Source organism: Mesoplodon densirostris, chromosome 6 (assembly GCF_025265405.1).
Source record: "Mesoplodon densirostris isolate mMesDen1 chromosome 6, mMesDen1 primary haplotype, whole genome shotgun sequence".
Classification (NCBI taxonomy): domain Eukaryota; kingdom Metazoa; phylum Chordata; class Mammalia; order Artiodactyla; family Ziphiidae; genus Mesoplodon; species Mesoplodon densirostris.
The window spans coordinates 71,452,845-71,480,560 of NC_082666.1; the positions used below are offsets into that span (position 1 = coordinate 71,452,845).

The 27,716-nt window shown below is 41.1% G+C and overlaps 1 protein-coding gene across 5 annotated transcripts in view; it reads right to left on the reverse strand.

Moving 5' to 3' along the window:
• JAK2 (Janus kinase 2) overlaps nucleotides 1-27,716 on the reverse strand; it is a 263,827-nt gene that overhangs the window by 169,299 nt on the left and 66,812 nt on the right. For 2 of the 5 annotated variants that reach the window (XM_060102215.1, XM_060102218.1), the window contains exons 1-2: nucleotides 6,896-7,414; nucleotides 6,432-6,510 (exon numbers count right to left, since the gene is read on the reverse strand). The gene's annotated coding sequence lies outside the window, so the exon portion shown is untranslated. Of the gene's footprint in view, nucleotides 1-6,431; nucleotides 6,511-6,838; nucleotides 7,415-19,401; nucleotides 19,538-27,716 lie in introns of those variants that run through there. The other 3 variants (XM_060102212.1, XM_060102213.1, XM_060102217.1) reach the window with 2 other exon arrangements.

The window sequence follows — 27,716 nt, forward strand, 5'->3', positions numbered from 1 at the left end:
GATGAGATACTGGATTTTGAGTGATGCCATTATGGGATGTGAATTAGAGGTCTCTGAGGAAGGAGTTAGTGTATTTTGGACGTAGCAGGGATGTGAAGTGTGGCAAAATGGCAATTATGGCAATAATATTGTCCAGAGATAGCCATAACAAAATCTCCCATCCCATGTTTTCTTCCACAGTGTGACCTTGCCGCTCCCCAATTTATACCGAGGGCTAACCTGATTAGGTCCACCAAACCTAACCTGACTCACTTGATTTTAATTGCCTGCCTTTAGTTGATTTTAAAATCCATATAGCTAACAGTCATTAGCCAAGCAATATATCTAAACTCCCAACAGCTTTCTCATAGATAACACCTTAGACTATAAGTCACTATAATAATGCTTGCCTAAGTTGTTTTTCAGGAACTTAGAGCTAGTTCTTGACCAGCTCAAACCAGCTGAGACCACCACCCGTTCAACTGGGACTGCCTGATTGTCCAATGGATCACCTTTTCATGTCAGAAGACCAATAGCTCCACCCTCAGATCATGCTAATGCCACCATTTTCTGAACATGCACCCTATGAAGAAGCATGTAGCTCAGTTGTGCCTGTGCAGAACTTCAATCACTGCACTCTTTTCCTGCTTCCAATCACCTTTCCCCATGCCTCAGACCACCGTTCTCCTTTATTCCATAAATATCCCAAGCGCTTCACCTTCGGGAAGGCAGATTTGAGATTTGTTCTCCAGTCTCCTCATTCGGCTGCCCCATGAGTAAACATTTTCTCTGCTGCAAACCTCAGCATCTCAGCATGTGGCTTCCTGCACATCAGGCAAAGGAACCTGGTTCGGTAACACAAGAAGCAGAGTCTATTCCCTACCCCCACCTCACCATGTTCACTGAAATACTCACTTTTAAACCCTGACTCACCAGGTAAGAAAGCCAACTACCCTGAGGCCCCGATATTTTAAGGAAGTCCAAGCCACATGTACGTGTCCCAGTTAAGAGCCCCAGCTGAGATCTCAGTCAACAGCCAGTGTCAATTACCAGTCATGTGAGTGAAGACACCTCCAGATGATTCTAGCCCTCTACCTTCAAATTACGCCCAGCCAGCAACTCTTCCCAACTGAGGTCCTAGACACTGTAGAGTGGAAACAAGTCATCTCTGGTGTGCCCTATCTGAAATAGTGACTCGTAATATGAGTCTAATAAAGTAGTTATTTTTCATCACTAAGTTTTGGGGTGGTTTTGTCACAAAGTAATAGCAACTAAAATACATACTAATGGAAATGATCCAGTAGAGGGAAAAATTGAGAATGCAAGAATAGGAGAGAGAAATACAGTGCTAAAGTCCTTGAAGGCAAAAGGGGATGGTTTCCTCTACCCAAATAGATGAAGAAGCCTTACAAGGGACACTGAATAGTACATACATTGTAAAGCAGGGAAGGGCAGAGTACAGGTACAGATACGGAATTGGAGGAAAGGGGCCTATTCATGGTGGATTGTGTTATTTACACATATGGAGCTAAGTAGCAGAAGACACTGTTTTATGATTTGAAAGTGGTTTCCTGGAGAACAACAATCAGAGATGGTGGGGAGGGGGGCAGAGGCAAGGGGCTGCTGTTTTTTGTTATAAACATTTAAACCATTTACTTCTTAAACTTTATGCACACTTTACCATGTGATTTCACCTTTTTAAAGTAAACAGTTTTTTAAAAAATTTAGTCCACTCCTTCATTTTCCAAATGAGGAAAAGAACAAGACTCACTGATTATGTGACTTGCTCAAAATCACACACCATATTGACAGCAGTCAGTCCTTGATCCCCTGATTTCCAAAACAGTGTACTTCCTCACATCACACTACCTTTTATATTATAAAAAATACTACCTACTGGCATATTTCATAATCAGAATTTATTAAAATAACTTAGTAAACAATAATGAATGCCCTATTCTCAAGGACTGATACCAAAAAAGGCAGAAGAGTGTCCTTGGGAAGATCAAAATACTCATTCAAGCAAAACAAATAGCCCATGGACTATCTCTACCTCATTCACCTTTAGAGTAGCTATACTGTACAGGCTTCAAAAACATATAACACTTCCTTTGTCCTTTCCAATTCTCCTAATCTGAATACTCTTAATTATGCTACCTTCGGTTTTATAAGTTATCTACCAAGAATTTCTCTTTCCTTTTAGTAATTAATACCTTATCATTTTATTCAGATCTTACCAGTACAATTGCACCTAGAGGTTATCTGTCTAAACTGACAGACCAATGAATGTCTAATGCTAACCACTGAATGTCTACTCATTCAAATAATATAAATGCAGGGCTAATGCCCATAAGGAATATGGGCCCCTGTGTAGTGTGATATGAAAGGACACAGATTAATGACAAACATTCTGTCAAAAAATACCTCCTAGTCTTTATTGTGTCTAAAATTCTCATCATTAGTCCCAGGGATGGAGAGCTTTGAATAGAAGTCTCCACTGATCAACCAAAAGTCAAATTCAACAGTTTTTTGTTATATTAGGGAGAACAAAATATTTGCAATGGTTATTTCTGCATGGGGAAACCATAAGCTGTTTTCTTCTTTCTTCTGCTTTTCTAGGTTTTATATTAGGAAAAACAGCAGTATACATTTTTAAGACCTTTTTCTTTCTTTTTTTTAAAATTAATTAATTAATTTATTTTTGGCTGCATTGGGTGTTCGTTGCTGTGCACGGGCTTTCTCTAGTTGTGGCAAAAGGGGGCTACTCTTCATTGCAGTGTGCAGCCTTCTCATTGCGGTGGCTTCTCTTGTTGCGGAGCACGGGCTCTAGGAGCACAGGCTTCAGTAGTTGTGGCACGTGGGCTCAGTAGTTGTGGCTCGAGAGTTCTAGATGCATGCTCAGCAGTTGTAGCGCACAGGCTTAGGTGCTCCATGGCACGTGGGATCTTCCCAGACCAGGGCTCGAACCCATGTCCCCTGCATTGGCAGTCAGATTCTTAACCACTGCGCCACCAGGGAAGTCCCAAGACCTTTTAAAATTCTGATTCTTCTCACTTCTTGGCAGTGATCAACAATGGTAAACTTGTTAATCAATCCCAACTTCTTAACCTACCCACCCACCTGCTTCTCACGCTGACTGCTCCATCTTTGTCGCCTTTGCCAATTCCTCTTCTTTCATCCATTCTCTAATTATGTGCAGTTCCCAAGGCTCAATCTCAGATGTGCTGCTCTTCTCTCTAAGCACAATTCCAGCCTTAAATTTCTCTACTAAGTTCTAGTCATATTGTCCCACTGTCTGGCTATCTATTTTCACTTACTTACCCCACTGTCACCTCAAACTCAACATATCCAAAATATAAGCCCAGTTGTCTGTATCCCGTCACCCAGCTACTAATACCTCATACCTATTTCTGTCAGTACTGTCATTAATAAAACCCTAGTTTTTTTTGTCACCAACTAGGTGAGTAACTTTGGCCACATTTTTAAACCTCTCTGGGTTTCCTAATGCACATGTTCTCAGATATCTTAAGAGTTTCAACACTCTTTGATTTCCTCTGTCACTGAGGATCAAAACTTCAGTCATTTTTGATTACTCCTCTCCCTCCCCCCACTACATCCTCCTTTCTTATTCAGTCCAGCATTAAGCCTTGTGTGACATCTCTCCAGTCTTATTTTCACTAAAGCCAAATCCTCATTACCTCAGGCCCAGATTATTTTCCTAGCTTTATCACTTCTCTTTCCAACTCATACTCTACCCAGTGCTGGTGCCACTGTGATTTTCTTAAAATACTTTTTAAAGCAAGTTCCTTCTCAATCAGAAACTTTTAAAGATTGTCTATTACCTATGAAGCAAAGTGTTGATACATTCTTCTCATCCTAGTACTTAAAACCATCCATAATCTAACTTCAATCTACATTTCCAACCTGATTTCTTACTACTCTGATTCTAAGAGGTTGATATGACTTTCAATATTCTAGGCTGAGGATAAGAGTCCCGGGATTCAGGTGGTAAAAGTGGGGGAAGCAGAGATATGAATGACAAAATAAATATGAATAGGACATGTTGAATGGATTAATATATGAGGTAAATGAAAGAGGTAGTTTAAAGATGACATCTAATTTAAAGCCTATATGGCTGGGAGAGAAGGAAATTGCAAAGGGGTATAAAAAGATGATTTTCATTTAAGGTATGTTAAGTTTAAGGAGATCGTCAAAAATACTAGCAGAAAAACAGTACTGGAAAAACCAGAAAGTAACTAGAATGACAATCAACAGGATTAGTCTAAAACGAAAGAGCTAGACAGAAGCTATAAAGATATTAAATAGGAGAGTAAATATACTAAGCTATGATCAGCTAGTAATGGCTTTATCAATAAATTTATAACTGGCTGTATCAATAACTGTATCAATAATTTTGGTGGGGAGGGGAATCAATTACTGACCAACATTAAAAAATGCAGTTTTCCCATTTAAAAAAATTTATCAGAAAATCCAACCAAAAGCTAAGGCAAAGGTTCCCAAACTTTCTCCATTTAGGAAATCCTTAGTCTTAGTAATTTTTTCATAGCACCCTTAGGCCAAAAGAAATATTTAAGTAGGTGGGTTCAAACCACTTAAGTGTTAATGTTCTTATAACTTAGTGCTTGTTGGGCACTGTACAAACTCTCAAACCTGGAATCAAATTGGACAACATGACACTCTAGTATCCTGTTTCATACAGTAGTTGCTTTTTATCAGAGCAACCTCTAAAAATACAGCTTTGCAAAAACATGACATTGTAGAAAGGAATGTGTCAATCCAATGTTGAAACTGTGAACTACCTCAAACTATCAGTTCATGCTTGAGTTCAATGGCACTCTGGGCCACCTCAGCACACAGTTTGGGAAACTGGGAACAAAGAAAAGGGGCCTAAAAAAGAGAAGAATAAAAAGCAATGGGAGAGGAGCAAAAGAAAGTTCTTATTAGCATGGTTAACCACAAGAGGGCAGCACAACAGTTGGTAGGGGCAGCACAAATGTGGGGGGGGGTGGGGAGAGATGATAAGGGTCAAACCTTTCCATAAAAAGGCTCTAAGACCCCTTAACCACTTCAAGACATAAAAGTCCTTTTTCTCCTTATACTAAAGAGGAAGAAATACTGGTCACTGTCAGATCACATTATGCAGTCATTGTGCCCTTCTCTGAATATCCTTTGCCTGCCCAGCCATGACTTTCACAGTAGCCAAGCAATGTACTACTTCGCATGCATAATCTTATTCAATCCTCACAACAATCTTATAAGAAAGTGCGGCTCAAAGAGATTTTAAATAATACCACTATTAAGTGGCAGGAACACCAGAGTTCAAACCCAGATCTGACCCCAAAGCCAATGTCCTTCCCTACTCTGCCTCAAAAGCATCTCACCTTTCAGCAATAACCGGGTGAAGTAGAGGAAAGACCATGTTCCCATCCTATACCTGAGACACCTGTCTCAAATCACCAGGAAAAACCAGTAAATGAAACAAACTATTCCTTAACAGGTCCCTAAAACATGCTAAATAACTCCAAACACAGGACACTCAGAGCCAAAACAAGCATTATATGCTTAACTAGTCAGCAAGTACTGTAGCTTTCCTGTACAGGTAAATACTTGTTAAGGCAAATGTTGGACACATCTGCTTTGCAGATATGTTACACACTAAAAGATATGTGCACATACAAGCAAGTGATTCTCATACCTAACGTGGTAAAAGGTGAAGGGGGTAGGGAAAGGTAGGCCAAAGGTTGATTATTCATCTTCATAACTATTGGGTGTTATATCAGAATATCTGCAGTAGCCCAACAACTCACTTGTACAAACCTATTATGAAACCAAAAGCAATCGTCATAACTCTTATTCCCACTTGTAGTTTCCTTCTCCACATTTTTCCTCCCCTCTGTGACATACTCAGCTGCCCCTATCCTTTCATTCAGAGAAAAGGAGTTTCTCCTGGCAGATTAATAACCACCGGAAAGCAAAATGGGTAAATTCAACCGACACAGCAAACTTAAGCAGATAAAACCATTCACGAAGCATTCAGTGTGGTAGCAGAAAGCCCAGCAAGGGCAGCTAACGTGTCCTCTCAATAGGTATCTCTTATTACTTGAAAATGTTCCTCGTTCAAAGATTAACAATCTTTGGCTGCCTGAGGAGAAAGGGTAACGGACAACGTTTTCTCTGCAAAGAAAGACAATGTACCATCAGCAGAGAAACAAACAATTAACGTTTCTTAAAGGATCCAAGAGCAACAATAACCCCCAAAATTACCCTCCCAGAGCAATATTCAAAGTTCAGTACTGCCATTTTCAAAGGAGTAAGCAACAATGAGCCCTGCCTGTCGACACACGCTTCCAACCTTCCTACGCACAACAGCTCGAGACACCCTCGGTCTTTACTGCAGCGAAAAAAGACAGCAGCCAGGATCGCATACCCACCTTCTCGGGAAGGGGAGGAAGGGCCTCTTCTGCAGAAGAGAAACAGATCACATCTTGTTGCCTTGCCTGCTTCCGAAACCTAAAAAAAAAAAAAAAAAAAAAAAAAAAAAAAGCAGCAGTAAGTACCGCAGAAATCCAGGGGAAATAGATGCTCTTTTCTAGGCTGTTCAGATATCTAGAAAATTTTAAAGAGGGATAAGTAAAAGGGGAGGAGGAATATCAGACACATAAGGATGCAAATATCAACGCAAGACACTCCGTTGTAGGTTCCCTTTTAAAGAGGAGGATTTTCTTGCCGAGAAGTTTACTGCCACTAGCCAAGGGAAAGCGGGGATCAGCAGGTGGGAGGGAGGGTGAAGAGAGAACTGCTGCCCTCCACCCGGAGCCCAGGCAGCGATAACACCCACCCGCTGCACGGATCAGGCGACGAGGACGCGCCCCGAGGCCGCAGGGACTGCTCCTACCCGGCGCCTCCGCCCGGCCACGATCTTCGAAGCCCCTGGAGCGGGCAAGGGTCCGAGCGTCCGCCAGGCTGGGCCCTCGGGGGCCCTCCCGTGCGGGTTCTGCTCCCACTCACATCCCTCGGCGGCGAGGGCCGGGCCTCTCCCTGCGCGGCGATAGCAGCCCTCCGCCCTGACGCGCGCCGCAAGTCCGGGCCCCGGGGCCGAGTGGCCGAGGCGGCGGCACGAACTGACGAGCGAGCCGGGAGCCGGCCCAGCCTCTCAGCGCTCAGGGAGGCCGTTAGCGGAGGCCGCTTCTTGCCCCCTTCTGCTCCTCTTCCTCTCTCCTTCCGGCAGCCCACACCACTCCCACTTCGGGCAGCCGGGAAGCCCGTCACAGTCGTCGTCTCCACCCCCTCCCAAGCCACACCGTCTTCTCAGCGCCGCAGGCGACACTGTCTGGGATATCCTATTTACGTCCAACTCAGCCTCCCAGTTGGCCTCGGGTCCGGCGGCCGGTTCACGGCCGCCTGAGGAGCGGGGCGGGGGCGGGGGCGGGGGCGGGCGCCTGGCGTGCGCCCCCGGTCTGCGCGTGCGCGCGTGTGCCTCTCCACCCAGGCCGCGCTTTCCCTGGCGCGCGCGGAGGGGCCGACGGTGACTGGCTACGCAGGACCGTGGCTTCTCGGGAAGCCGGCGAGCGTGCGCGGAGATTCCCGCGGTGGCCCCTGGGCGTGAACGGGCGGGGGGACTTGAGTTGGGCTGGGCCCTCCGCAGATGGCCGTGTGCGTGGCCGCCGCCCGCCGTGGAGGCGGCTGGGAATGAGTTAGTCACGCCGGGAAGGCGCCTCCGGCGCACAACCTGGCACCGCACAGAGACTTTCCCCTCCCGCGCACTGTTGTCTTTTTCTGCTTTTGCTCCCACGTTCGGGGTGCAGCAAACCTGCCCCTCCACAGTCCAGGCCGCTAGGCGGAGAGAAGTAGCGCCGAGGGTTGGGGCAACGCGTTCATACGCACCGTTTCGCGCCAATGCAATTCCGTGCGCCTGATTCCAACCAGTCACCTCTGCTGGAAAGGGGTGAGGGTGGGATGAGGTGCCCAGATGCCTGTGGAATGGCGGCAAGGCCTGGCAAAGGAGGAGAAACAACTTCCACCACCCCAAAGAGCCTCATTCATTCATTCAACAAATATTTACAGAGCACCTACTGTGTGCCAGGCTGTAGGACCCCAAGGATGATATGTGAACACAACCCACACACTCTTTGCCCCACTGGAGCTTGTATTCTGATAACGCGACAAAAATGCTTTCAATTTATCAGTATACTGTGCCAGAGTATAACTGCCGCTAGGAAAAGTAAAGGAGCAGGAAGTGAGGAGGCAGTGTGCTATTTTAGTTATGGTGGCCAGGAAAGACCTCCCAGAGAAACTAACGTTTGAGCAGAGATCTGAAGGATGAGAACAAGCCAGTCCTGTGGCTATCTGGGAAAAGAGTTTCATGCAGAAACACTAGCAAAGGCAAAGACCCTGAGAAGTGAAGGTGCCTGGCAAGTTCAAAGGACCGGGAAAGAGGTCACTGGCTGGAGGACAGTGAAGGAAGGGGCAGTGGTAAGAGGTGAGGCCGAAGAAGTAGCCTGTGACCCAACTGTGTAGGGCCTTTTTCACTCATCATCAGCCTTCCTTCTGTCAATCTGAAAAACAAACATGCATTTATAGCCCCTGTTTCCCCATACAAATGATGCTGCGATTCAGGTCAAGCTTGTATTTAATGGTTTCTTTAAATAAACTTCACCAAAGCAACTCCTGCATTTCTTCTTACATAAGACCCATTGCAAAAGGTCTTTGAGCAAATGATAGCAGGATAGGAAATGACTTGAATTCACACTGACTTCTTTAAAGTAAGTAGTGAACTAGAGCCCTGTTTTCTCCTAAGAAGGGATTTACAGGGGAACTGCATTCCTATGGCTACTGTCTAACAAGCAAAATATGCTGGAGAGTTCTTGGTTGTTGTTGTTGTCGTTGTTTAATTTCTAAAAAGAAATTAGAAATAGGAGTTGTGACTCAACAGCAAATCTAAAATCTGCTTAGAATGTTAAGGTTGAAATTACAAGCAGCGACCACCATGAGAGTTCCCTTTTCCTGCAAACAAAAACTGTTAACTGGAGTAGAAACCAGAACACAGACCCACATAAAGAACATAAAATGCTGAAGGCGGCCTTAATGTTAGGGTTAAAATGAAAATCTGAACTGTGGAAATGGAAGCATTCTCTTTGGGAGGGGTGGGGGGCAAAAGCCTGTTTAAGAACTCTAAACAGTACAGATACATTCATTGTAGTAAATGATGTACCTATATTTTGTAATGATGTGTTTATTCAACCAGGCATGATATCTATTACTTCACTGCCTTTTTGCAGGGAAAGGCCATTTGGAAAGAGTAAATATTGAGGGTTTCTTGTGGGGGAAGGGATTCTTTTTTATAATAGTGATTTGGATAGGGAAGACAAGGTGGGCAAAGGAAATATATTAATCACAGGCTTGTAGACGAGAAATCAATCTACCCATACAGAGAGATAAGGTGACTTGCTTAGTGTCATTCTACTAGTGAAAGCCTCTCTCCTTACCAAAAATACTATGATTTTAAGCCAATATTACCCTGGAATGTTTAGCTCTTTTCACTCTGTAGAGAAATTTTAACTCTTTATGTGATCCGTGGTAGTGACATAGCTAGAAATTTGCTCCCAGGGCGAATATTTCAGAAAGTTTCCTCTATTCTTTGATAATGGTAAAAGACGGATTCCAAGACATTTGACCGAGTCTTTCAAGACATTCTTTCACACAACATGGAGAAACAAGAAATGTGAGTTGGGTTGGATGATAACACATTTAGATCCAAAACTGATTGTATGGCCATATCTCGAAGTAAAAATTAGCAGCCAGTTGTCAAGTATGGGGTGTTGTGCCACAAGTTCTGTCATTCTACTGCAGTAGAATATGGTGGCAGTGGCTCCTGACTGCCATTCCCTAACCCACACCTGCAACAAGACTGACAGAATGTGTTAGATGGGGCTTTGGCATTCACTTCTTTTTAAAGTCCTTAAGTGGTTTCAGTGCAAAGGTTGGAAATCCATGGCTCAGCGTTTAGGAACTTAAGGTTGAGTCTGGCTGACTCAGGTTTGAATCACTGTTTTCACCAAGGAAGTCATTTAAATTTTCTAAGCTTCCATTTCATCATCAGTATAATGAGGATAAGAATATCTTCTTTGAAGAGCTGTTTTGAAGATTAGATGAAAAAGTATTTTTAAACCCTTAGCACAGTTATTAAATGCCTATTATGGTTGTGGTGGGGACAAATTATAGATATCCCCAAGCTGGGGGGTATAAGAAATACGCTGGATTTTCTCAGTAATCCTGAAGCATTTGTCACAGTTTATTGTGTGACATGGAACTGTGTGGGCAGAAATGATAAGGGCTGGGTTGTAACAGAGATAAACGCAAAGGCCTGCATTTGTATTTTTTAAAAAAACAAAACTATGCCATTAACTGATGAAATAATGAAAACAGTCTCAAGAGGAGCATAAATGTGAGAGCAGAAAAAGATACAAGAAAGTCCTTCCCCTTGGAAGGGGAAACAGGCTCAAGCAAAAGACTGGAGATAGATCCACAAGTTTGTTTCCTTTCAGGGTAGAGAAGATGTACTTTTCTGAAGGCATCAGCTATGGAGAGAGGCTAATTTATCCCAGGTCTAGTAATATAAACCGAAAGACAAAGTCAGGAGTGTGAATCAGGTAGACGGACAAGCAAGCAATGTTTTTTACTTTGAATCATCCAGATATTTTAGGACTATTCATTTCAAAGTTTGGTTGGGTATGGCAAAAAAATTTTTCAAAATTTCCTCTGCCCTTTATCATATCTATATCTCTACATCAATTCTTTCATTCTTTATTATAGTCCCAAAGAAAAAGGTGTTCCTGGCAAGCAGGTCCCTCCTTCCCTTGAGATAACTGAATAAGTTTAATGTTGGTGCATAAAAACTAAAATAATTTCCCCATCTGTAAGCCAGGAATTAATAACCTCCTTCAGGTAAGGATGATTATTTGGCAAAATATGCAAAATGTCTATTATAATTATGCTGTACTTTACAAAAAAATTTAACTTAAAACATTTGAGGTATAGTACCAATTCACTAAAAATATTTTTCTTTATAAAAGGATCCATACCAAGATTCACTCTTCAAAATAGAAATTCCCCTCACATAATTATTAGTGTACAGAGTGTTAATTCCTGAGTCCTTATTTAGATTAAGGATTCTGCCTTCTTTCTTTGAGAACTGTCCTCTTCACCCAGAGTAGTCAGCCTCTAGCCCCTGTGTTACGGTTTGTGACCCTGCTACCCACACCCCTTGATCGCACCATGAGTTGTCACCTGACTCAAGCTGAGCCATTCATGATCTCCCTCCTGAGGAAGTTGGAACTGGGATTCAAAGACAGTTGCTCAGACTTTTTTGTTCTCTTAAAGTGAAGTTACCCATGCTCTAAAATTATGGCTGCCATCTGTATTTATGTACATGGAGTTGCACAGAAAGCTGACTTGCTTTGGGAGAAAAGAATTGACACAGACAGAAGAGAGGAAAAAAAGAGTTCACCAGGAATGAATCCTCTTAGCTTTTCAGCTTCCTCTTCTTATAAGGCCCAAAGAAACTTCCTGTATTTGGTATCTTGAAAATACTTCCTTATGACAAATTTCCCCTTTTTACTTGAACCAGATCTAGTAGTGTCAGAGTACATGCAATGAAATAACCTGGAGTGAAACAGATATTATAGTACACTGACGAGAAGAAAAGAAAAAGAAAAGAAAAAAATATTCTTCAAATTACAACAGGGAAAATGTATATCTTTTTTTTTGAAATATGAGCTCCTCTTATTTATTTTTTTGTGATTCAAAATTTTTGTAGATTATACTCCATTTAAAGTTATTATAAAACGTTGGCTAGGGCTTCCCTGGTGGCACAGTGGTTGAGAGTCCGCCTGCCGATGCAGGACACACGGGTTCGAGCCCTGGTCTGGGAAGATCCCACATGCCACGGAGCAGCTGGCCCCGTGAGCCACAATTACTGAGCCTGCGCGTCTGGAGCCTGTGCTCCGCAACAAGAGAGGCCACGATACTGACAGGCCCGCGCACCGCGATGAGGAGTGGCCCCCACTTGCCACAACTAGAGAAAGCCCTCGCACAGAAACGAAGACCCAACACAGCCATAAATAAATAAATAAATAAATAAATAAATAAAGAGCCAGTGACACGTACGTGCGCCGAGATAGCGCGGAAAAAAAAAAAAAAAAAAACGTTGGCTATATTCCATGTGCTGTACTGTATGTCTTTTAAAAATCCAATTTACCCACCAATTTTGGAATTCTATCTTCAATCATAAGGTCAAGCATAACTATACAAGTATTAGTCACAATCTAAGACATTACACGGAACCCATAGGTTAGCAGAAAATAAAGATACCTCCTCCTATAAAACATCACTCCTGTCACCACTGTTCAATTTTCTTTTCTAAGTTGCTTCACTCTACTTTCTCTGTAACAATTTTGTGAGTCTTCTGGGCCATAGTTATAATAATTGCTGTGGTCACTCCATGCTATCTACACTACTGACCAAAGGAAAATCTGATTTGATATTAAAGCATCATAATGATGTGGTTAAATACTCTGAATTTCAGTGTTACCTATGAAATACATAAATGGACCAGAAAATGCTGCATGACATAGTTCTCAATTTTAACTTCCACTCCTATATACTTATGTACTACCCTACATTCCTCAAACTGAAACTGAGAAAAACCAGGAGAATAACGATTCTTTCATCCACACCTGATACTGTCTCCCACTGAACACTGATATAACCATTCATTTGGAGAAAAAAAACAAATACTATTTCTTTGGTTTCTCCTTTTGTGTAATAGTGGTTTTGTTTTTTTGACTTTTGTTTTGTTTTGTTTTGTTTTTTTTTCCTCTGTCACCTTCATCTGTTATAAATCAAGCATGAAATGATGTAATAGTCCTCAGGCAAACTCTCTGGCTAGGTATTCTAATGCTACAAGAATTTTAGTATTGTGTGCTTTCCACTTAGATACCAATTCAGCTCTCTTACTACCCACAGGAAATGCTCTGGGGATCAACAGCACTACAAGTGATAAAGTTTTTAGCAGGAATGATAACTTTGGAAAATTTTTTAAATAACTGCTAATTACTAGAATAGACATGTTTTAAGGCTTTTGAAAGGTTGTCTTGTACATTTTAGCATCTATTATCCTCATTAAAGGGCTTATAAGTATATTTGTTGAGCAAGCTACTTTTTCCTTTTTGATCCCAAAGTAAACATTAATACATACTACTTGTGGTAAATCCAACTAATATGGAAGATAAAGTATACAAAGTGGAAGTTCCTCTTGATCCTCTTTTCCTAGCCCTCTTTACTTCCCAGAGGTAACCACTGATAACTATTTCATGTGTAACTTTTCAGAATTTTTTCTAAGCATTTTCCTACTTATTTCCTATAGATTTAGTTTTGAACTCTATAAACCAAATAGATAATTCTATACTTTTTTGTGTTACCATTTTTTCACTTAACACCTTCTGGAGACCTTTCATTTCAACATTTATTGCTTTCCCTCATTCTTTTTAACTTTTTACACAGTGTTCAACAAAATGGGTCATCATAACTTACCAAATAATTCCCCCATTTATGAACACTTAGGTTTGTGATTTTCAAAATTAAAAACAGTGCTAGGACTTCCCTGGTGGCGCAGTGGTTAAGAATCTGCCTGCCAATGAAGGGGACATGGGTTCGAGCCCTGGTCCAGGAAGATCCCACATGCCGCAGAGCAACTAAGCCCATATGCCACGCCTACTGAGCCCACGTGCCACAACTACTGAGCCCGCCTGTCACAGTTACTGAAGCCCGCATCCCTAGAGCCCATGCTCCGCAACAAGAGAAGCCACTTCAGTGAGAAGCCCGCACACTACAACAAAGAGTAGCCCCTGCTCGCCCCAACTAGAGAAAGCCCACACGCAACAACAAAGACCCAACACAGCCAAAAATAAAAAATAATTAATTAATTAATTTTTAAAAAACCGGTGCTAAATTTGAACATCATTGTACATACATTCCATGGGCACAAAAGTATTCCCTAGGATAGACAATTAGACTCTCTGAGCCAAAAGAAATATATATTTAAAATTTGGTGGCTATTGCCAAATTGACTTTCAAAAATCTCATACTAGTATATCAATGCCCATTTCTCTATAATCTCACTAACTCTGGATATTATGAATCTTTAATTTTAGGTATTTTAAATTCCAAATAACATTCATTCCAATCGATCAACATATATTTTTTAAAACACCTATTATATGACAGGTAGTCTGCAAATGTTAGACACTCACTAGTTTGTTACACAGCCACTATTCTACCTATCCTTGCCTCTTTAATACATTTTAAAGTATACATAACATTAGATTATAAAATTCACCAACCATCTTGATCAAGCAATTATTCAATCATATTCAAATATAGTTTTGAAATTAGCTTCCTTGTACCATTTTTCTTACGGGAGAAAATGATTCCTTTGGGAAAATGCTGGTGAAATAACAAAGGCCAGAGATTTTTACTAGCTGGGGATTCTTTTTTTTTTAAATATTTATTTACTTATTTATTTGGCTGCGCTGGGTCTTAGTTGTGGTACGTAGGATCTTAGTTGCAGCATGCGGGATCTAGTTCCCTGACCAAGGATCGAGCCTAGGCCCCCTGCATTGGGAGCACGGAGTCTTAACCACTGGACCACAAGGAAGTCCCCTAGCTGGGGATTCTTTATTCAACCTTTCTGAACTTCTGTCTCCTAGTCTCCACAATGAGAATAATATGGGTGCCTACCTTTTAGAACTAATTTCAGGTTTTAATGAGATAACATAGAGAAAACAACAAATTCCTGATAGTAATAGGTAATGTCAGAGTGCGTGCAACACACCAGTCATTCTTCAAGAGCTTTACATGTATTAACTCATTTGAGCCTCACAACAACTCTAGGAGATGGCTACCTCTGTTATCTTCATTTCAAAAATAAGAAATTGAGACCAGAGAAGAACTTTCCCAGGGCCTTCCAGAAACACTGCAGAGGCAAGACTGAATCCCAGAAGACCTGGCTTCAGAGATAACTCTCATACCAACTCCACTATACTGTCTCCTGTAGAGGTAATAAAGCAATAAATATTATTTCCTTTATTCTTTGAGCATTATACCAGTTTCTATGAGATACACATCCCTACCTACAGGATGTTAAATATGCTGATAGAAGATGATTCATTAAATTCTTTTCTTTAACATCTTAATTGGAGTATAATTGCTTTACAATGGTGTGTTAGTTTCTGCTTTATAACAAAGTGAATCAGCTATACTTATACATATATCCCCGTATCTCCTCCCCCTTGCATCTCCCTCCCACCCTCCCTATCCCACCCCTCTAGGTGGTCACAAAGCACTGAGCTGATCTCCTTGTGCTATGTGGTTGCTTCCCACTAGCTATCTATTTTACCTTTGGTAGTATATATAAGTCCATGCCACTTTCTAACTTTGTCCCAGCTTACCCTTCCCCCTCCCCATGTCTTCAAGTACATTCTCTACATCTGTGTCTTTACTCCTGTACTGCCCCTAGGTTCTTCAGAACCATTTTTTTTTTTAGAGTCCATATATATGTGTTAGCATATGGTATTTGTTTCTCTTTCTGAGTTACTTCACTCTGTATGACAGGTGTTAGGTCCATCCACCTCACTACAAATAACTCAATTTCGTTTCATTTTATGGCTGAGAAATATTCCATTGTATATATGTGCCACATCTTCCTTACCCATTCATCTGTCAATGGACACTTAGGTAGCTTCCATGTCCTGGCTATTGTAAATAGAGCTGCAATGAACATTGTGGTACATGACTCTTTTTGAATTGTTCTTCTCAGGGTATACACCCAGTAGTGGGATTGCTGGGTCGTATGGTAGTTTTTTAGTTTTTTAAGGAACCTCCATACTGTTCTCCATAGTGGCTGTATCAATTTACATTCCCACCAACAGTGCAAGAGCGTTCCCTTTTCTCCACACCCTCTCCAGCATTTATTGTTTCTGGATTTTTTGATGATGACCATTCTGACTGGTGTGAGGTGATACCTCACTGTAGTTTTGATTTGCATTTCTCTAATGATTAGTGATATTGAGCATCCTTTCATGCATTTGTTGGCAATCTGTATATCTTCTTTGGAGAAATGTCTATTTAGATCTTCTGCCCATTTTTGGATTGGGTTGTTTGTTGTTTTGATATTGACCTGCATGAGTTGCTTGTAAATTTTGGAAATTAATCCTTTGTCAGTCGCTTCATTTGAAAATATTTTCTCCCATTCTGAGGGTTGTCTTTTGGTCTTGTTTATGGTTTCCTTTGCTGTGCAAAAGCTTTGAAGTTTCATTAGGTCCCATTTATTTTTGTTTTTATTTCCATTTCTCTAGGAGAGGGTCAAAAAGGATCTTGCTGTGATTTATGTCATAGAGTGTTCTGCCTATGTTTTCCTCTAAGAGTTTTACAGCTTCTGGCCTTACATTTAGGTCTTTAATCCATTTTGAGCTTATTTTTGTGTATGGTGTTAGGGAGTGTTCTAATTTCATTCTTTTACATAGAGCTGTCAAGTTTTCCCAGAACCACTTATATAAGAGGCTGTCTTTTCTCCATTGTATATCCTTGCCTCCTTTATCAAAAATAAGGTGACCATATGTACGTGGGTTTATTTCTGGGCTTTCTATCCTGTTCCATTGATCTATATTTCTGTTTTTGTGCCAGTACCATACTGTTTTGATTACAGTAGCTTTGTAGTATAGTCTGAAGTCTGGGAGCCTGATTCCTCCACTCCACTTTTCTTTCTCAAGATTGTTTTGGCCATATGTGCATGGGTTTATCTCTGGGCTTTCTATCCTGTTCCATTGATCTATATTTCTCTTTTTGTGCCAGTACCATGCTGTCTTGATTACTGTAGCTTTGTAGTATAGTCTGAAGTCCATGAGCCTAATTCCTCCATTTTTCTTTCTCAAGATTGCTTTGACTATTTGGGGTCTTTTGTGTTTCCATACAAATTGTGAAATTTTTTGTTCTAGTTCTGTGAAAAATGCCATTGGTACTTTAATAGTGATTGCACTGAATCTGTAGATTGCTTTGGGTAGTATAGTCATTTTCACAAGGTTGATTCTTCCAATCCAAGAACATGGTATATCTCACCATCTGTTTGTATCATCTTCAAATTCTTTCATCAGTGTCTTATAGTTTTCTGCATACAGGTTTTTGTCTCCTAGGTAGGTTTATTCCTAGGTTTTTTTTTCTTTTTGTTGCAGTGGTAAATGGGAGTGTTTCCTTAATTTCTCTTTCAGATTTTTCATCATTAGTTTATAGGAATGCAAGAGATTTCTGTATATTGATTTCGTATCCTGCTACTTTACCAATTTCATTGATTAGCTCTAGTAGTTTTCTGGTAGCATCTTTAGGATTCTCTATGTATAGTATCATGTCACCTGCAAACAGTGACAGCTTTACTTCTTCTTTTCTGATTTCGATTCCTTTTATTTCTTTTTCTTCTCTGATTGCTGTGGTTAAAACTTCCAAAACTATGTTGAATAACAGTGGTGAGAGTGGACAACCTTGTCTTGTTCCTGATCTTAGAGGAAATGCTTTCAGTTTTTCACCATTGAGAACGATGTTGGCTGTGGGTATGTCATATGGCCTTTCATATGGCCTCCTCCTACTTTCTGGAGGGTTTTTATCATAAATGGGTGTTGAATTTTGTTGAAAGCTTTTTCTGCATCTATTGAGATGATCATATGGTTTTTCTCCTTCAATTTGTTAATATGGTGTATCACATTGACTGATTTGTGTATACTGAAGGATCCTTGCATTCCTGGGATAAACCCCACTTGATCATGGTGTATGATCCTTTTAATGTACTGTTGGATTCTGTTTGCTAGTATTTTGTTCAGGATTTTTGCATCTATGTTCATCAGTGATATTGGCCTGTAGTTTTCTTTCTTTGTGATATCTTTTTCTGGTTTTGGTATCAGGGTGATGTTGGCCTCATAGAATGAGTTTGGGGGTGTTCCTCCCTCTGTTATATTTTGGAAGAGTTTGAGAATCATTAAATTCTTAAGCTTTGTATTAACATATAAGGAATCAGGTAACATTATTTATATATAATGTATAACAAAGCCCTCTTTACCCAGGGATAAATTCTTGTTTGCTGGAACAGCTGCTGGCTCCTATGTTGTAGAGTACTAGTTCTCAGAATGTGATCCCTGGACCAGCAGTAACAGTGCTACCTGGGAACTTGTTAGAAATGTAAATTCTTGAGCCCCAACTCAGCCCTCCTGTATCAAATTCTGGAGGTGAGGCCCAGTCACTTGTGTAATAAACAAGACTTCCATATGATTCTGAGGCATGCTAAAGTTAAGAACCACTGAGTCCAGGTCTTTTGAGCATGAGCCGTTCTGTTCTCCTTGCTTAGCATTGCAATAAACCTTTCTCCACTCAAAAAACAAAACAAAACAAAAAACAAACAAACCACTATTGTAGAGAATCCATGTAATGGGTGAAATGGAAAAAAAATAAGCCAGAGAGCTTAGGATGACATTCATAATAAACAAATCATGCACAGAAGAGAGGGAGCGGGGAAAGATGAAAGATGCCCAGGTATAGTATCTGACTTGAGGGATGAACAAAAAGAAGAGATCTTTATTTCAAGTTTCTGTAGTATGTGGAAAGAAATAAGAGATGGATGGCAAAGAGAATTTCAAAACATTTTGCTTTATGTTATAAATTGGGTACACTTTCATACCCTTAAAAAAAACTCAAATTTTCTCTTCAATTACTCTTGGCTATTAACTTGTACTTATTTGAATATAGTTACTATATAATGCCTAGACCATATAGGAGCCCCTAGTTTTATTAAGATTACATTGTTATAATGCAATGAATTTAAATCAATAGCATTGAGTAAACAATACAAATCAAATTCTAAAATCAGAAAGGGTTGATGCTGAATAACCTTACAGATCATAGAGATCATTGATAAGATAGAATCATCAAGTCTAAATATCATATTCTACAAGTTACAGAGGCTGCAAAGATGATGCAGCCCAAGCAATGTACCTATTTTTTGTCAGTAGGGTAGGTGTAAGAAGAGTCTATTGCATAAGCACTCAAAGGTACTCTTGCAGACTGTGAAGGCAGGAAATATATCTGTTTCTTTCCCCACCACATATCCAGTATCAATCAAAGTTTGACATGTCATAGGTGCTAAATAAATCTTGTCATATAAATGAATTAATGAAAAAGAACAATGGCAGGACAAATATGAGGGTTCAGTGACCAAATCCTCTGTACCAATAATACCCTAAGCTATCAGGAAAAAAGTTACCACTTTACTCCCTGGGCAGAGGTCTGGATATGGAAGTAACTCACCTTAAGGAAAGAATTTGAGGTTCAGAAGTTTAGTCTGGAGAAAATGACTGAGTATCAGGATGTGTGATGAGTGATAACTGAGTTAAGCACAGGATGCTGTTGTTCAAGATTGCCCTTCAGCCCAGCCATCCAGCACCTGTGTCACAGTCAGGAAGGGAATGGAGAGAGAGGACTGTAATCAAGAACATGTCAAATAAAATACTGATATATCCAGGGCCTTTATAAGAAACTGAAAGCTCAAGGTAGAGCTTTTTTTTTTATTTTTACATCGTTATTGGAGTATAATTGCTTTACAATGGTGTGTTAGTATCTGCTTTATAACAAAGTGAATCAGTTATATATATACATATGTTCCCATATCTCTTCCCTCTTGCATCTCCCTCCCTCCCACCCTCCCTATCCCACCCCTCCAGGCGGTCACAAAGCACCAAGCTGATCTCCCTGTGCTATGCGGCTGCTTCCCACTATCTATCTTCACGGTAGAGCTTTTTGTGGCTCAGTTATAGACCGCAACCAGGGAGATATCCCACTGGAAGATCTTGGTCTGAAGTTGTAGAAGTCAGAGTTGCTGCTTCAGGGAAGCCAAAATGGGTCATTACAAGAGCTACAACAGTAACCATAGCTGCAGCCAGGAATCGGGGTAGTGACCTTCCCTGGGCCCCTCCCTACCTTCCTATATCCACATGTCTTGCTCCATCACGTCCTTCAGGTGAGATGTAATTGAATGCAATATCTCCCAGCCCCCAGCACTCCCTAGAGCAGTACCATGATTTGTTTTTCTCCATGACACTCATTACCAGTTCACATACAATATATTTCATTTACTTGTTCGTCTGTCTTCCCTCAAGTAGAAAGTGAGTTCCATGTCTGTTATATTCACACTATATGCCTTAGCACCTATGACAGTGCATGGTACGGTGCCAATATATATCTATTGAATGAGTGAACTTTTCATTCATGTATATTTTTGCTATACATTCTATTAGGTAAGTAATATCTCTATTTTACAGACAAGAAATAAAACTCAGCAAAGTTAAGTGGTGCAAAGTAACATAACCACTAAGTATTGGGTTGGCCAAAAGGTTCATTCGGGTTTTCCCATAACCTCTTACGGTAAAACCCAAACGAACTTTTTGGCCAACCCAATATTAAAGTTGCTATTTGAAGCTAGCTCTGTCTCCCCACAAAGATGTCCTCTTAAAGTGGATGTCATTTGAGCTTAAAAAGTGGGTAGTACTGGACTATTTTCATAACTTATATTGTTTCTTTTAAAAATTTACATTATGTTCTGTAGCTATAACCTTCATGTTTACTCTATTCTTAGTTCTACAGTAAAAGAGATTCAACATTCATCAGTCATTGTGCTATAGTTTCTTCATCTCTCAGTTCATCCTTTAGTTTCTTCTAGAAGGGCTCAGGAGGGAATTCCCTGGCAGTCCAGTGGTTAGGACTTGGCGCTTTCACTGCCCGGGCCCAGGTTTGATGCCTGGTTCGATCCCTGGTCAGGGAACTAAGATCCTGCAAGCTGTGCAGTGTGGTCAAAAAAAAAAACACCAGAGAAGGGCTCAGGGGAACTAGGATACATAAGTTAGGGTCCTATGAGAAGCAGATGCCAGGATAAAATTAGATGTGCAAGAGATTTATTAGGAGAAACATTCGTGAAGGGTAAAGGGAAAAGAGAGCAGGAGTAGATGGGAAGAGCCTTCAGACCATGATGAAAGCCTGAGACCTGGTGAAAAATAGAAGGAATATGGGGCTTCCCTGGTGGCGCAGTGGTTGAGAATCTGCCTGCCAATTCAGGGGACACGGGTTCAAGCCCTGGTCTGGGAGGATCCCACATGTCGCGGAGCAACTAGGCCCGTGAGCCACAACTACTGAGCCTGCGCGCCTGGAGCCTGTGCTCCACAACAAGAGAGGCCGCCATAGTGAGAGGCCAGCGCACCACAATGAAGAGTGGCCCCCGCTTGCTGCAACTGGAGAAAGTCCTCGCACAGAAACAAAGACCCAACACAGCCATAAATAAATAAATAAAATTAAAAACCATTCTGTAAAAAGATAATAATAAAAATAATAAAATAAAGAGGGGAATTCACTACTGATGACCTTCTTTAAAAAAAAAATAGAAGGAATAAAGGAGGATTGGGTAGTTCCTCAAAGGGTTAAACACAGAGTTATATGGACCAACAATTCCACTCCTAGGTAGAGACACAAGAGAAATGAAAACAAATATCCTTTCAAAAACTTGTACACAAATGTTCACAGAAATATTATTCATGATAGGCAAAAAGTGTAAACAACCCAAATGTCTATCAACTGATGGGTGAATAGATAAACTGTGGTGCATCACTACAATTAAATACTTTCAGCAATAAAAAGGAAGTACTGCTACATGTTACAACATGGATGAGCCTTTAAAACATGCTAAGGGAAAGAAGCCGGTCACAAATGACCACGTAGTATATGACTGCTCTTATACGAATTATCCAGAAGGGGCAAATCTATAAAGACAAAAAGTAAATTAATGGTTGTCTAAGGTTGTGGGGGATGGGGAATTTGGAGAGTGACAGCTAAAGGGTATGGGTTTCTTTGTGGGGGGTAACGAAAATTTTCTAAAATTGATTGTGGTGATGGTTGTACAACTCTGTGAATAGAATGAAAATGATTGAATTGTACACTGTAAATAGGTGAAATGTATGGTATGTGAATTATATCTCCATAAAGATTTTTTAAATGAGACAGAAAAATAGAGGATTGGGTAGCAAGACTCAAAACTGCAGTACCACTCAGAAAGTCTTGACCGGGTCAATAGGGAGTCTTCAAGCAGAGACTGCCTATTAGAGGAAATGCACGTGGAGCAAAAATGACCCATCTCTGGTACTCCTACCATGCTGAGTCACTGGCTAGGAGAAGCCTGAGGGAGCTGGGGGGAGAGGGCTCTCAGTGTCAACTCTGCAGTAAAACTAAAAGTGGACCAACTGGAGGCCGTAAGCCAACTCCACACCTCCCAGCAGGTTCCCTTCAGCAGAGCACCTCCATGGCTGCCCAAAGTAAAAGAAAGCAGGTTACATGGGTACAATACGGACACCTGAGGCTTCTGTTCACCAACTGATTTTTTTTTCCTATGCATAGGAAGCAAGATCATCAACCGACAGTGAATTTGGGTGGGAGTGGGTAGAGATGTTGAGGTTTGAAGATAAAAGAGAAGGCACGAAGAAGTCATCTAGAAGAACAGAAGGATGAAAAGACCAAGGAGATGTAGTTTGAAAACCAGGCAGTGTTAAGAGCCCACTAGACGGCAAGAATTCAAAGTTAGACTCATCAGCATGGTTGTGGGTTTTTCTCCACCCACATTCAGCTGTATGAGACAAAGCTCAGAATAGAGAAAGCTTAATTAAAACAGTGTTGAAGTTTTCCTGGATGAGTAAGAGGAAGTGAAAAAGAGGCAAGGAAGTTGAGGGTGTATGCAAATAACTGATTATAATAGTTGATCATGGAATTTTAATTCGGTAAGCAAGGAAGTGAAGATACGAGGTAGGTGAGAGCAACAGAAAAGAATTAGTGGTTTGTCCAGTAGGGGATTGTTTGAAGGACTCTTGGAGTTAGGGTACCTGAGAGAGTGACCTAGAAATAGAGGAGGTGGAACTACAGAAGGTAGTAGGGTTTCAGGGAAGCTTCTGCTGTCAGCTTTCCAGCTCTATTCCTATTACAGTCATCCCTCAGTAACCAAGGGGGATTGGTTCCAGGACACCCTCGGATACCAAAAATGGGTGGATGCTCAAATCCCTTACATAAAATGGCATAGAATTTGGACATAACCTATGTACACCCTTCTGTATACTTTAAATCATCTGTATTACTTATAATACTTAACACAATCTAAATGTTACGTAAATAGTTGTAAATACAATGTAAACGCTATGTAAATAGTTGCCTGCATGTGACAAATTCAAGATTTGCCTTTTGGAACTTTCTGGTATTTTTTTTCTAATATTCTTAATCCGCGGTTGGTTGAATCCACGGATGCAGAACCGATGGCTACAGAGGTCCGACTATACTCCAAACAGGTTTTGCCTGTGCCTCATGCTTTGGAGAGCTATCGTCTGCTGACCTAGTCTGAGTTCAGCAGCCACGAGGAGTCTTCTCTCACACAGTCCCTCCTCATATTTTTGCTTCACGATTACAGGCGTACCTCTAAGATTCTGAGGTTTTTGGCTATAGTGGCACATCACATGAATTTTTTGGCTTCCCAGCACATATAAAAGTTATGCTTATACTATACTGTAGTCTACTAATTATGCAATAGCATTATGTCTAAAAAAACAATGTATATACCTTATTTAAAAAATACTTCATTGGGCCTCCCTGGTGGCGCAAGTGGTTGAGAGTCCGCCTGCCGATGCAGGGGATACGGGTTCGTGCCCCGGTCTGGGAGGATCCCATATGCCGCGGGGCGGCTGGGCCCGTGAGCCATGGCCGCTGAGCCTGCGCGTCCGGAGCCTGTGCTCCGCAACGGGGGAGGCCACAACAGTGAGAGGCCCGCATAACCGCAAAAAAAAAAAAAAAAAAAAAAAAAATACTTAATTGCTAAAAAATGCTAACCATCATCTTAACCTTTAGTAAGTCCTAATTTTTTTTTTTTTTTTTTTTTTTTTGCGGTACGCGGGCCTCTCACTGCTGCAGCGTCCCCCGTCGCGGAGCACAGGCTCCGGACGCGCAGGCCCAGCGGCCACGGCCCGCGGGACCCTCCCAGACCGGGGCACGAACCCGCGTCCCCTGCACCAGCAGGTGGACCCCCAACCACCGCGCCACCAGGGAAGCCCAAGTCGTAATATTTTTTCTCGTTGAGGATCTTGCCTCGATGTTGACGGCTGCTGACTGATCAGGGTAGTGGTTGCTGAAGGCTGAGACAGCTGTGGCCATTTATTAAAGTAAGACAACAATGACGTTTGCCGCATTGATTGACTCTTCCTTTCACGAACTATTTCTCTGTAGCCCGCCATGATGTTTGACAGCATTTTACCTACAGTAAAACTTCTTTCAAAATTGGAGTCAGTCCTCTCAAAGCCTGCTGCTGCTTTATCAACTAAGTTTGTATAGTATTCTAAGTTCTGTGTTGTCATTTCAACAATCTCCACAGCACCTTCACCAGGAGTAGCTTCCATCTCAAGAAACCACTTTCTTTGCTCATCCATAAGAAGCTAGTCCTCATCCATTAAAGTTTTGTCATGAGACTGCAGCAGGTCCGTCACATCCTCAAGCTCCACTTCTGATTCTAATTCCCTTGCTACTTCCACCACATCTGCAGTACCTTCCTCCACTGAAGTCTTGAACCCCTCAAAGTCATCCATCAGGGTTGGAATCAACGTCTCCCAAACTCCTGTTAATGTTGATATTTTGACCTCTTCCCATGAATTATGAATGTTCTTAATGGCATCTAGAATGGTCAATCCTTCCCAGAATGTTTTCAGTTGGCTTGGCCCAGATCCTTCAGAGGAGTAGCTATAGCCTTACAAAATGTATTTCTTATAAGGCTTGAGGTCAAAGTGACTCCTTGATCCATGGGCTTCAGAATGTATTTGTGTTAGCAGGCATGAAAACAACATTAATCTCATTGTACCTCAGAGCTCCTGGGGTGACCAGCTGCATTGTCAATAAGCAGTAATATTTTGAAAAGTATCTTTTTTTCTGCACAGTATGTCTCCACAGAGGGCTTAAAGTACTCAGTAAATGATGTTGTGAACAGACGTGCTATTGTTCAGGCTTTGTGGTTCCATTTATAGAGCACAGACAGGGTAGATTTAGCATAATTCTTTTTTTTTTTTTAAGTGTATAGGTTTGAGAGATAAATATTTATTTATTTATTTTTTAGCTGTGTTGGGTCTTCACTGCTGCGTGCGGGCCCTCTTCAGTTGTGGTGAGTGGGGACCACTCTTCATTGTGGTGCATGGGCTTCTCATTGCGGTGGCTTCTCCCGTTACGGAGGATGGGCTCTAGGCATGCGGGCCTCAGTAGTTGTGGCACGTGGGCTCAGCAGTTGTGGCTTCTGTGCTCTACAGTGCAGGCTCAGTAGTTGTGGCGCACAGGCTCAGTAGCTGTGGCTCGCGGGCTCTAGAGCACAGGCTCAGTAGTTGTGGTACATGGGCTTAGTTGCTCTGCGGCATGTGGGATCTTCCCAGACCAGGGCTTGAAACTGTGTCCCCTGCATTGGCAGGTGGATTCCCAACCACTGCGCCACCAGGGAAGTCCCCAGCATAATGCTTAACGGTCCTAGGATTTTCAGAATGGTAAACGAACACTGGCTTCAAATTAAAGTCACCAGCTGCATTAGCCCCTAACAAGAGAGTCAACTTGTCCTTGAAGCTTTGAAGCCAGGCACTGACTTCTCCTTTCTAGCTATGAAAGTTCTAGATGCCATCTTCTTCCAAAGTAAGGCTGTTTCATTTGAAAATCTATTTTTTAGTGTAGCCACCTTCATCTTAGCTAGATCTGGATAACCTGCTGCAGCTTCTACATCAGTGCTTTTTACTTCACCTTGTACTTTAATGCAAGTTCTTCTGAATTCTTGCATAATCACATATATTTCAATTTGGGAATAAAAATTATTTTCTCTGTTAATTTTGAATAGATCTTCTCACTGGTATTTCCATTTCCTAGAATTATGGCTGACTCATAAAAAGTCAACAGTGAAAGTTTTTTAATAAATCACGAACAACTAAATTTACCTAATGGTTACAAGCTATTATATAAATGAAGATTTCCAGATGTATGCTCCACTTAAGTCTAACTGAATTCCTCAGAATAGATTTCTTGTATTCTCTGTACACTGAATCAAAGGATTCCAGTCTGTGCTCAGAGGGATCAGAGGTTGTATGGAAACGGTTCAGGCTTTCCAGAAACAGTGGCATATCTTCCCATCAAACAAAAAAAAATTTAAACAGCATTGTAAAATTTGTATTATTATGTCTGCTTTATACAATGGGTTTTGCAGATAAATTTTTAAAGAACTTTGCCACTGCTCTAGTACGGTGAACCACCCAATGCTTGAATCTTTTTTAAAACCTGTCTGACAAGTGGTTGTATCTGAAACATTTCAGTGTTATCTGGGACAACACATTTTTCCCTAATTGTTTAATTAAGTTTCCCAAATAAAATATCATTTACCAGAATTTTAAGTGTGTAGGCTAATTAATTATAATTAACTATCTTAAAGTACAGACCTCTATATAAAATCCTATATTCTATCTTTTTAATTTTTTAATTGAAGTTTCATCCAGATGGCCATACAATGGCAAGACTCATTGCTACTCAAAGTGTGGTCCACGTAACCAGCAGCACTGGTACCACCTGGGATCTCATTGGAAACGCAGAATCTCAGTGCCACCGCTGCTGATTCAGAATATGCATTTTAACAAGATCCCAAGGTATACATACATGAACATGTGGACATATATGAACATACATATATGAACAAACATGTATGAACATATATGTTTGAGAAGCACTGATATAATTAATTCAGAGCAAAGAGCATATCCATATTAGGCGTGAACTAATTTACATGGAGAAGAGGAGGCTGTTTTCAAAAGGTCACCAAACTTGGCCACACATTTTAATTATCTGGGGAGAGTAAAAAAAAAAACACTGATGCCTGGGTCTCACTCCCACAGATTCTGACTCAATTGGCCCAGGGTGAAGCCTGAGTATCTGGATTTTTTTTAATTCCCCTGGTGATTCTAATGTGCAGCTGAGTTTGAGAATCATTTCTCTAAATTAAAGGTTCCTAATGTGTGGTTGCATGTGAGAGTCACTTAAGGAGCTTTTTAAAAATACCAGTGCTGAGGACCCTACCCCCAGGGGCTCTGATTCAATTTGTCTAGGGAGACGCCCAAGCACTAGTGTTTTTGAAAGTTTCCCAGTTAGTCCCAATGGACAGCTAGAGTTTAAACACAACTTTACATGATGCTGACAAACACATTCTCAAATTAAGGTGAAATTCATAATATTAGACTAGAATTGATAAAACACCCTCACCACCTCCTGCCCCATAAGATATAGGAATCCAGCAGGCATAAAAAAGATACTCGTGAATACTCATACTTAATTTCTGGGGCCTTGCATAGCCAGCAATATCCCTAAATATTTCTGCTCTATTGGAGATCTATAGCTGTGGCATAGAGTGAAGCCCAATTCATTTAGCAGCCCTCAAAAGGCTTGAAGGCTCAGACGGAGAACACACCGTTTGTGTAAAGATAGCCACTTAACTTGGAAAATACTTCCTCAGAACCTACTCTAACAAAGCCCTTCTGCCATTTCCG